Below are 12,731 nucleotides of genomic sequence, written 5' to 3' on the forward strand. Positions count from 1 at the left end.
AAAATGAGTGGAAATCCAAAGAAAAAGAAACAAACTCGACGCTCAGATGAAGCAAACAGTCTGAAAAGGAAAGCGACCGTCAGCCAGGAAAATCAAGAGTTGTAGAGTTGAATGTGTACATTTTGTAAAGCATTGTATTTAAATACCCGTGGGCCATCATGATGGGAGTAGATTTAATTATACGTTTTTACACAACAACAGAGACTTGATTGTCTCTGCAAACAGGTGGCAAACAATATTTGCATATACATCAGCATATGCAGTGCGCATATTGATAGAAGCAGAAATCAGATATCTTGCATTCCTGCTGTCAATCATAGTTCCCAAAATTCAGTCCTTAAACAATCACCGTGTTCAGAACCAGTTCTGTAAATTCTCAAGCGTCTCCAAATACAGGCCAGTATAAGAAAAAGCAAGAGGCTCTGTTTGTCGGAGCATGTCCCTTCAGGTGAGACATCAAATCCAGGGTTTCCAGTTATAATTGAAGCAATAGATCTGCTTATCTGCGGTTACATTTTAGAAAAAGAAAAAGTAGAAATATGGTATTAATATAACAAGCAAACAATGCAGCAGTCTAAATGTAATGAACGAGGGCTGAGTTTCTGCACTGAGTTGTTTCTCCGTCTGAACGCAGCCTGAGAGAAGCAGTGAGGCTGCGAGTCGTCTCGCTGAAGGACTTCTGAAAAAGACACACAGCTCTCAGCAGATTCACTGTTGTGACAGAGATCTGACCTCTGACTCTTTGATCGTCTCATTACTAAGCATGCCATCAGTGCCAAGTTCCACGTAAACAAGCGTTTGATGATCCCATAAAAAATAAATGCCTCCTAAGTGGAAATACTTGTATACGGCTTAATGGACTCTAACAGCTCAATAAAACAACGATGAATTTAACAGACATAATTTAGCATTCGACTCCAGTTTGATGCTGAGTTAAATGTCACATAAACTTTTGTCTGAACTTGAATTGTTTTTTACAGCATCTCCTCCATTACATCATCGTGTCATTTCAGCTTCCTAACATCAGGCCCTTTTAAGGTGACAATAATGTGTCATCTGTGCTTCAGGCGGTCTTTGGTTTTTAAGTGTTTTGTTACGTGTTCAAAAATGTTGCATTAGTCACGTCTTTTAATGACTGAATAATCATTTTGGATTGAAGGCGTTCTCTTCCAACCGACCACCTCTCCTGGCTGCTGAGCCTTCAGAACGACTAATCCCAGATTTGTGGATCCATTTCAAGAGTAGCAACATGTAGCTAAAGGCTATTTTGATATCTTTTCACACGACTGGAGCTGCAGGAGAGGAATTAGAGTGCCGTACAATGTTTCGTTTTGTGTTCTGATTATGCAGCGTGATCTTCCCGCACAAAGCTGGGGCAGCGGCAGCTTAAATGAAAAAGAAGCCGGCGTGTGACGAGAGCTTTATCACTTTGTATCTCTCACCTGCTGCTAGACACGTCCTGGGAGGAAATGAAAAGCGTGTTTCTGTCCTTTAACATCCAGTGCAATGTTCCAAATGCAACACAATGTCCCAGCCTTTCATGAGAAAACAGGAATTCTAAAACACAATACTGAAGCTAATGGCAAGATTACGTTCCTCCCCTGTGAGGTTTTAGAGACAACAACAGAGATTAACATGCAAGTGTTACAGGGAAGGTACAGAGTGAAGAATATGACTCTCTATAGCCCATCACTATTCTCCTTCAGCCTAAGGTCTCCATATTTTATGTTTGTTGGAGTCACAGTCAAAAATACAAAAATATTAAAGTAATTTAAAAGCTATAAATGTGTCTCCTGAGGCTTAATGAATCTACTTCAAAACATTCAGCAGGGTTCAAACAAAGTCTTTAAAGTTTAGAAAATGTCTCATTTTACAGTTAATATTATAGACAGATGCTTGATGTTTAATACAATCTGGTCTTTTACCTAAATCTCCCATTGTCATCCAAAAACCTCTTAATTTTTTAAATGAATAATCACATTGTTGTGACGTTGTGTCAGAAGAAGACGAGTGAAATCTTATCAAATTATTAGATTGAAGACCTGCATGGCAGCGTGCAGCACGGGATGTTTTTCATCTTTGATTATTATGTGGCATATTAAAGATATAATCTCAAAGATTTAAATTTAAATAAATGTCTGTTAAGTCACTATCTATCGAATGAGGTAACACAATGGTGATTGAGCCTATGGCCCGCTGATGAAAGCCTTTGCATTTGAAGTATTACAGACTGGGTGTCTGAAAAAAATCACAAGCAGCGCCCAGTTAGTGACGTGTTTTCCATCAGCCAGCAGTGGTTGGTCTGCCAGAGAGGGTAGGCGGAGCTAAGCGGCTGCTTTTCCGGTCTCTGCGAGTGTTGTGAGTAAACAGTAATCTACTATGGCTGAACAAACAAAGAAAAGATTGATGACTACAGATACAACTTCAACAATAAGTGAAAATCCAAAGAAAAAGAAACAAATTTGACGCTCAGATGAAGCAAACAGTCTAAAAAGGAAAGCGACCGTCAGCGAGAAAAATCAAGAGTTACAACCAGAGCCAACCGTGGACGTCACACATGAAACACTGTCTGTATATCTGGGAAGTGTGCTCCCGCAATTACCGTTTATCGCCATAGGTGTCGCCAGAGAGAACGAAACTGAGCTCTTCGAGATAAGCAACTTTAATAGTAATATTGAAGTGATTAACGTGGCCATCATGTTTGGAGGATAATTTTAGTTAATTATTGTAAAATACAGACTTCGTTTATTCCCTGCAAATGTGCTGCATGAAACACAAATACATTTCTAAATCACATGAGGTCAAAGGTCAGACTCATCCTGTGCAAAAAGGGCGGTACTACAATGATTCTGTTTTCTGAGGAGTATTGTTTTTAACCTTGCTTCTGGCTAAAATTGACGTCAACAGCTTTGAGATCAGTAAGAGGCTGAGCCGTCACTCAAACACACGCATATTTACGAGCCAGCTAACTTCTGTCTGATAGGTTGGAGGTTTTTGGTGATTGTAAATACAAGGAAAATTTGTGTTTTACTCTTTCTCTCTTTTCAATATCAGAATTGCCTGCACCTGGAAATCCTACTGAGGCACTAACTTCCTTTTAACTTTAAGTGACTTTCACATTTATCTACTGTTGAGTTACAAAAGTTTTTATGAGATAATCACGATACCAAATGCAAAAGTTGTATTTTTGAATCTTCCAGCTGTTGTCTCAAGCCAGCAGTAAACAAGTTAGAACCAGCAGCGTGACTGTTTGCAATTGTTTGAATAATAAGAGGATTTGAGCGTGCAGTTCAGCAAACATGCCTCAGATAAGAACAACACTTTTTAACAAGCTCACAACACAAGCATTATGATAAATACATGACACACCAGTGTGAGTCGGTAAGCCACCACACAGACATTTACCTACTAATAGAACATCTGAAAAATGTGTAAGTGTGTCGGGTCTGTATGTTTTCACCTGGCTCGCCTCCTTGGCTCTGTGCTGCAGTGACACATTGCCTCTGGCGATCAGCTGGCATTACGTTGGAGGCGAGCGAAGCTGTGCCTGTGTGTGTCCTGAAGCGTCCTGATGCTAAGGGCCATCACTGTCAGTGCAGTGACATGACAGCGTGTGACAGTATGAAAACACTGCAGAGGAGCCATATACATCAGTTTCTCATGCAGATGCTGCTACAGTATGACCGCGGCGGAGTTTGCAAACATACATTGTTTCATCATGTTTCTTATAGCAGGTGAATTTTTCTGAATGAAAATATGTAGATCATGATGATATCTGAGAGGTCAGATGGTTATATAATTGGATGACATCATTATAACAGTTTGGTCATGTGTATTGATTCCTGTCACGTAACATTTGACCTTGTTAAAGAACAGATGGAAGCTGAGAAAAGTTTTAAATATTGAGGACATGCAGACATGTTTGTGCTCAGGGCCTCGGGGCTGCTATCCAATCCCACTGAAGAATTGAAAAGCAGCAACACGATCCCATTTTTTTCTGTGTCACAATTCTTGAGACTTTCTGTTTTTAATGATAAAGAAGAAACCGAACAGGAAGCTGAATTCGCGTTAGCTTACGCTGGTCGTATCTTCGCGTGCCAGAAGAGAAGAAGACAAAAATGGAATTAGCAGTGTTTAAATATTACGAGGACTATAAACTGTCTTTATTAAGCATTAACTGGTGATATCCAAACCGTGTGTGTCGTAGCCTTGTTACAAAGCACTGCATCAGCCATGGAAACGTGTGAAATAGCTTTTAGCATTGTAGCAGCTCAATTTTTATATAACTTACAAGCATCAAAAGGAAGGACAGAGCGAAAGTGAAACAATTTTTTCAACGGCTTTGATATGAATAATTTATTATTAATTATTACTCAATATTTCTGTTTTAGGGGCATTTAATGAACACCGTTTCCCATAAGACCATTTTGTCTCCATCTTAGGAAAAAGAGCCATCCACAATTAAGTCCACCATTAAGACAGAGGGGGCACAGTTTGTTCAGACATTCCTGAAATAACAGCTAAACAGAGAAAAGTTACAAACTTTGGAGCAAGTGACCATCAGAGTTTCAGTTTCTGCTTTGTGTGCCAGCGAGCAGGCAAAGGCAGGTGTCACTTTTTGTCCTTCTTTTGTAAAGTTCTGAGCAGCATATTTGCAGTACTTATGGACTATTGTATGAGCTCGCCCACTACAGTTTACTAGCTTGCTTAATGAGATTACAGCTGTAAAACTGAAGTAAACGATACTGATTAAGAGTGTTGGTAGATTTTAAGGACATCAAGTTCTGATGACTGAAGTAGGCATGAAGCCATTCTTGTAAATTGACAGACTTCACAATTTAACTGGTTCTAGTAATAACTATAGTAGTAAATGCTCAGTTATGGATAGTATATCTAAGATACATTTCACTTTTTTAAAAGAGCAATGAGAGAATCAAAGATTTGACTGAGTTGCAGAAGTTAAATAGAAGACAGCTCAAAAAGTCTGTGTAGGATTTTGGCTCTCTGCTAACACCATGAAAACTTGGTTTACAAACAGTTTTGCGTCGTTGTTTTTTGTCCCTTCTGTTCTTTTTTTCTCCAGCTGTCTGTTGTTGGTTTGAATGTCTTGTGAGGGTTCACTGAAACTGTCAGAGCCGTCTGAGACAAGCTGTCCACAAACTGCTCTCTGCCCAGCAAAATGCAAGTGAATCTGTATGCACAGTTCAGCCTGCACGACCTTTAACCTTCACACATCCTCGGCAACTGGGCTCCCACTGCACCAGAAAATCATGCTCTGCAGGATCTGCACGCAGGGCTGGTGCTCGGATTTGGTATGAGTAACATTTTCCTGATATTTTTTGCCTGCTGGCCTTTATACCTCGATATATTCTGCTTTAATGACAGGGAACACTTCTTCCACGAGTAGATTTGTACTGTGATGCACCCCACTGTGCCAAATATTTGCTTTACTGAAGAATTACACCCAAGACGATGACAAAAATAGCCAAAGCAGACAGCAGCTCATCATTCCAGCACACGTGGCTCTGCACGTCATTGGTGTATCTTCTTGTTTTTATACCATAAATGGAGGAATGACTCAGATGTGCCAAACATTATGATTGCAAATGTAAACCCTTTTGGGGGATGATCACAGCTTCTAATGATAATCTCCACAGATGTGCCCGCTGCTCAAGAAATCCCTAATTAAGAAAATGTTTGCAACTGGCTGGAAAAGTGCTGAAAAATAATGAGTCATGAGTTAGTTTGCATCTTTTCTTCTGACACTGCATCGACCCCGTTAAGTAAAAGGTTTGTCCGTGCAGTCGCCCTCCTCCACAGAGATGTGAAAGCGCAGGGTCAGCGACAGACGGGCACTCAGTATGTTGCTCAAGGACACTTCAGCAGAGCATATGCTTACTGTCGTGGGGCTCGAGTCACGACCTTCCAGTTGAAGGACGCTCTCTTTAATCACTTTGCAAATAAAATGCAGAAAAAACACAGCCTGCAGCATCAACCAGTCATCCACATGCACTATGAATGACCTGCTGGCACGCTCCAAACTCCTCATCTTTCATTTCTGTTTGGGCTGTTTGGTGCCGTTAATGGGAGCCCTGCAGAGTTGTTGGCCTTCGTTTAAGGTTAAAACACCAAAACCAAAGTAAAGTGAAATATTTTCCTTTTTCTGATTAAAGTGCAGTGGATAAATAAAAGAGATCATTGCCTGCTGGTTCACTTTAGGAAAATGTGCACTTTGAAAAACAGACGGCATCTCATCCCTTCTCGACATTTTTACTTCAGCTGTAAGATTCATAAAAGAAACTGTGCAGTCTAATTTCCTAACAGTGATTGACTGTGCTTGTAATTTACTTCTTGTGGAGTATGAGAGCGTAAACAATAATTAGTGTGAACTTTTTCTTTATTTCACCTGAGTTTGAAGTCAAATGAGACACTCTGGAGTTAGTTCACTTTACTCTACTCAGACAAACTCATGAGCTGGAGGCAGGATTGTGGGAGGCACAAAGGTATTGTCACGTTCATTTCTCTCCTATAAGTATTTACTTCCTCTACCCTCCACTTGTATTGAAGACAAAACTTCTGATGAGTTGGAGCATGTGCTTCCTGCAGCCGGCTCTGGCGGACTTGCAGGTCAGAGTTCACCTTTGTTAAACCGTGACTGAGCGGATGTGTTCGGATAGGCCAATAGAAACACGGATAGAGCTGTGTAAACACAAATAAATTTGTTTAGCAAGTTTCATCACAATATTTAATAACTTATAACGCACCCTCACTACAAACTGTAACGGTCAGGTGTATATTTACTGATCAGCTGCATCAGAAACATGATTTCACTGATAGCTCCTTAACAACTGAAGATACTGGTGCCTCATAAACTAGTCTCTCTAACCTAACCCTAATCAATAAAAGTTTGGATATTTTGTCCTCTTTGACATCAGTTTTTAGTGCGTCTCTTGCAAACTTACTACATCGCAATTGCACTACTTAATTCCTGGAATAAACCTTGAATAGTTCGATTTTTATAATGATATTTTGCACGTCGATTTAGCATCTTCTGGCTTGCTCGGTGTTCAGTCTCAGTAAACTTAATGCTGATGTATGACCATCCAGGAAGCGAGAAAACTAAAGACCCTTGTTCTTCATGATTGTTAAGATTTTTCCAGCAGATAACCTCAGAGTCTCTTCTTGTGTTGCTTTTTCTTCCTCAAAACATGAGACTTCAGACCAAAATGTCTGCTGCTTTAGAATTCCAGTAAATCTCTGATGCACATCACGCAGCGCTTCGATCTCTGCTTTGTCCTTGGTAAAAAAAAAATCTTTTGAAGTGTTCCCCTTCGGTATCTTTCATGTCTGTGCGTCCTTCACTGAACACCAGAGTCCCTTCACGCCTTTCTGCTGTAGAGAACACTCTGGACTCCCTTTTGATGAGTGTTTGATAAACATAACCTGAGCTGTATGAATCCACCTTGCATATCGCACCGCAGTATTTCAGCTCACATCACGCCATCGAGGGGAACTGAAACACACCGGCCATGATAGCTGCCCACAGGTTTTCCTGGCAACTGTAGCCTCTCTTGAATTAATGCCGGAGTTTTCCAGTCCTCTCTTATCTCAGTTCCACCTAGGCGTGGTTTCTTAAGGAGAGGGAATCCAGACGCTAATGAGAAAACACTTTCCAGCTGGGATCTGCTGCACAGCGGTGGCTGGCATCTTCTCCCCAGCTGAGCTCACCCACAGGCGTGATAATGATAATGTGAAGACTGCAGAAGGAGCCTTATGCACCTCTATTCTCTAGTGATGGCTGACTTACACCGAGATTAATTAAAAGGAAAATGAGAGACTTATAATATGTGTATAATTGTGTGTATGTGTAGAACAGCTTCTGATGTGTGTCCACCTTTAGTTATGTTTTCTGCTGATGTGTCCTTGCACTGCTCGCTCACTCGATGTTTGTCAAACTAGACAGAATCATCAGAAAAATTCCTCCTTCTGAGCTCCCTGCTTCATTTTGAAATGTTGGCACAAACTAGAAGACTACTCGAAACCTGCAAAGACTCGAAAATGTTCTTTTGTCTTTGACAGTCCTGAAGGAGCATTAACCTAAAACCACTGGACTTCAAACACTGGTCTCATGACTGAGTCTCTTTTAATTTGAGACTCACAACAGCAATTTTACATTAAGCCCCCTTTACACTTGACTTGTGGTGCCAGGGGGACCTCATGTGATTTGGAAATCCCCCCATGTCTGTGTTAAGGGCGCTGCATTTACATTTGATAAAGCAAAAGTAGTTTTACTCAAATTTACTGACATCACCCCCCACATAGGATGTCAAGGCTCTGCAAAACATTTGTCTCCTAACGCTACTTTAATGGGCCACTATGTTTTACTGGTAACCTCTCATCATCTCCCAAATTAATGACCCGACATGCTTTGAAAACTTTCTTTTGTAATGCTCACTAAGCCTCCACGATTCTGAACAGGGAAAGAGACAAAAAAAGTCACATAGAAAACAAAACACGTACAAATTGGGCGACGTGGTGGAATTTTAACTTTACACATTGCAGACTTTACAACATATACAACCACAGTTAAGGTTTAATCAGACTTATATTTTCCACTGTCAGCAACACCAACTGCATGCCTGAAATATCCATCCATCCATCCATCCATTATGTATACTGCTTATCCTGTTCAGGGTCGCGGGGGGCTGGAGCCTTTCACTGCTGTCATCGAGCGAGAGGCGGTGTACACCCTGGACTGATCGCCAGTCAATCACAGGGCTGACACACAGAGACAGACAACCTTCCTCGCTCCCTCTCATACCAACGGGCAATTTAGAGTCACCATTGTACCTAACGAGCATGTCTTTGGACTGTGGGAGGAAGCTGGAGTACCTGGAGGGAACCCACGCATGCACGGGGGTCCAAACTGGGATTTAAACCTTCTAGCTGTGAGGCAACAGCGCTAACCACTGCACCACCATGCAGCCCTGAAATATCCAGCAAAACACAAATAGGATCTACAACAGAGTTCCATATTAACATCTTTTTATCCTATGTTTGGGCACTGCACTGTCAGACTTCATAATTTAGGCAGCAGATAACCACCATCAGAGAAGAGTGAGTGAGGATCGATAGTTATTTAAGGCTTGAACAGAAGAATATCAGTGATGCCGCCTCAGAGAGCACGAAACTCACCTCTAATTTATATCATTCAAACTTATGGTCTCTGTTTGGAAGCTGTGATATTGTATCCTCACGCACAATAGATGCCACCTATCTCCTGAGCACTGTGGCTCTCCCTGCTAATGTCGTGTCATGTTTGAATAAAGCCGTAATGAAGCGGAGTTACACACATCATGTCTGGAAACAGCTCATGATCCTGAGCAGCTGGATTCTGGCATATAGCAGCTGTGTGTTGGTGAGAGTGTGTAGGTGTGAGGGAGCGAGGTGAGGCTTTCACACTGCAGCGAAAAGCTGTTCGGAAATGTTAGAGAGAATATGTCACTGTTCGTTTGCTTCATGTAGGTGTTGGTGATAGACATTTGTTGCTTCTTTGCTAATAACACCTCCCACGAGCGCCCGGACGGTTTGATGCAGAGAATGAACGTGTCAGTCGCCTGATCAAACATTCACGACACTGTAAAGATGTTCTTCAATGTAAAATGTCACGCCATGATTGTAGAAGACATGATGATGGGGCGCTGCTAATTACACAGCAACATCAGAGACTTCATCTGTAGTCGAGTTGTTTCCAAGGTCATTAGTGTCTATTTATTAAATTCTGACTATATTTTCCATTTGGTTAAATGTGAGGTGTCTTTGGTGTGATGCTGTTGGCAGAGATAGAAGGTAGTTTTATCTCATTAGCTCGATAGTTTTGTTTGAGGTGCATAAACCCCTAAAACTTTTCATTTCATAAACTCAACAACCCTTCCTTAATATGATTACCTCCCCTTACTTGTTTATAGATAATACGGTCTAAATCAGAATATGGAGATTACTCCATGGACCTGATAAACGTGATTGATTCCACTGATCTGTTCTCAGTTACTTTTGTATCTGTGCCACTATTAGGAGTGTGAATCGCAGGAGGGTAACTCACGATACAATACGCAATATGTGGCCCATGATAACGATAATATTACATAGTGTTTCTTCACCACAATTTGGTGTCGCTTTCACTGAATTTGACAAACTGAGATGAACGTGTATTAAATTAAATTTACAGAACTGTTGAACAACTGTAAAAACAAATTTGGACTTTGGATTTGGATTCTTTTCACTGCTGTCCGACGTTATCCCCGCTGTCTTCTTCTTCTTCTGCGTTAATGCTGCTGTCAGCTTCTTCTTCTGCCAATAATTAACGTTAACGTTACCCTCATTCTTGTTAGAAGCGCCACCTCAAGGAGTCATGAAGTAGTGACGCGGTGAGTCAAAATTAAAGGATATTAAAACATTGATATTTGGCAACAGCCTATCGATAATTGTATTGCACGAGTCAGTATGACGATATATTGCCGGATCGATATTTTGACAAATAAAGTGCTGGTGGCCATTAAGGCCCATTACCAGCAGTCATTTTCTGTTGGACTGCAGGTTTAAACACATTCAACGTCAGAACTAGATTTTGTTCAGAATAGTTTTTTCTTTACGTTTTTCTCAGCAGAAGTTCAGTCAGTGTGTTTATAAAGGTGCTGCAGTAGGTCAGGACACTAACATGATATGTGCCTTTAAAGGGCTGTGGAAGGTAAATACATGCCAGTGTTCAAACTGTGATAAGAATGACAGGAAATGGGTTATCATAATAATTAATGGAAAATATTAAACATGCAGTTCCTCCAGGATGTAGATTTTATGATTATGTTTATCTTATGTTGGTCAAAGTCGTGTGAAGACTTAAGGTCCTAGAAACCTTTTGGGAATTTGTGTTATGGTGTGACATTTCAAAAACTGTCTGTCCTGGTCCCGGTACGGACCGGTGTCATATCTGCGTTTGATTTTTGATCATTTTACCGGAATAAAAAAAATGCTAAACCTGAATTTGTTCCAATGTGGAAATGGTATTCATTTCTCTGTATTACGTCTTAAAAACAAAATATAAAATTTGATCCAATCCAGTGTTTAATTCATGTCTGCATGAAGAAGTCTAATGCTGTGGCCTTACTGCCGGCTGAAGTGAAGACAGAGCCACATCCACCCAGCCTGAACAGATCTCCACTCTGACATCTGCACCACCTCCAGTCACAAACCACTGGAGTGGAAACGACTCGCAGATTCTTTTCTTCACTTGTCTTATACATTTTAATGTAACTACAAGTTATGTTTTCCAACAAGCTGCACAGTGCAGAAGGAATCCCTGTAACAAGCTGTTACAAAAATGACAAGCGCTGCAAGTCCCAAAGGTTTGCTGCAAACCAGCCTGTTTTCATCAGAACAGACCTGACAGATCACTGCATTCATCGTGTTAAATATCCACGCACGCACTGCTTCTATTAATACACACATGGCCTTTACTGATGCCATCCAAATTCTGGTGAACCCAAAAATAATAATGAATTCCCCAGAGGCTCTCTAATCAAAGGAATGTCAAAAGTGTGTGTGCAAGCGTTTGTCCGCAGCTGAACTATTATGAACAAACCACCGACTTCCACATGATGTCCATTCTCTGCCCTGCATCATTTGGTGGGTGCACCCATGAGTGAACTAACAACTTCACTGAGCAGTGGTCTGCTGCTCCATAGGATTAGGACATGAGCCCTCCAGTGCTGGTGACAAACTGGAATCTGAAAGGCCAACAACATATGGCGCATGGGCTTATGGGATTACCCAATTAACAAGGTGACTCAGAGGGCTGCTAATCTGCAAAATGTTCTGCTGGAGTTGGACACTGACTGTGACGCATGGAGGGGTGTTGCATCTTTTTGACCATCCACGACCCACTTAACCACACACACCTTATTTGTGTCTGTTAAGCAGTCAGCTCTAATTGTATTACATGTAGATCCACGCGCGCTCAGGCTTCCTGAGTGCCCAAATAAACATTCACTCACTCAGGCATAAAAAAAAAGACAATGCTTGTAAAGCGGTCACTGAGCACGTCATGCTGTCAGAGAGAGGTTCATTAGTTGTCATTATCTGGACACAAAGTGCGCCGCAGGCAGAAACATCACCTTCATGTGCGCTGTCAGCCCTGCGCGCAAATCAAAACGCGCGCGACACTGACGCACAAATCCGCGAGTGGACACATTACATGCAATCAGACAGAGGACAAACAAGAGAGCATGAAAAACGGACGCAGCTGATTCATTCATGAGAACTAATCTTGCTTTGCATTGCAGAGTTTCTGCGCATGCCAAGTGTGCAGGGATCGAGTAAACACGTTGATTTGAAGGGGAAACACTGGATTTTGAGTTCATGTCATTACTGATCAGTCACACATGAAAACAAGTTAAAACATGTTCTAAATGTGCTATCACTGACTGCATTTGTTAGAAATCACACTGTTTTTGCTGCCAGTCTCCCAAGAGATCTTATTTTATTATGTGACACTGTGAGATTGCACGAGGATGCTTACCTTCTGGGAAAGCATTGGGTTGCACCACATACAGAAAGCCGTGCACCAGGTGGAACAGGATCCCTATCGGTCCCGGTTCGTAATGGGCCAGAGTCTCGTAAACTCCCGCAGGCACGTAACCGAAATCCAACTTTCCCGGCGGTGGGAGTCTCCGCGG

Source organism: Semicossyphus pulcher, unplaced genomic scaffold, assembly GCF_022749685.1.
Source record: "Semicossyphus pulcher isolate SPU_LCO1_2020_fin unplaced genomic scaffold, fSemPul1.0.p SCAF_2, whole genome shotgun sequence".
Classification (NCBI taxonomy): Eukaryota; Metazoa; Chordata; class Actinopteri; order Labriformes; family Labridae; genus Semicossyphus; species Semicossyphus pulcher.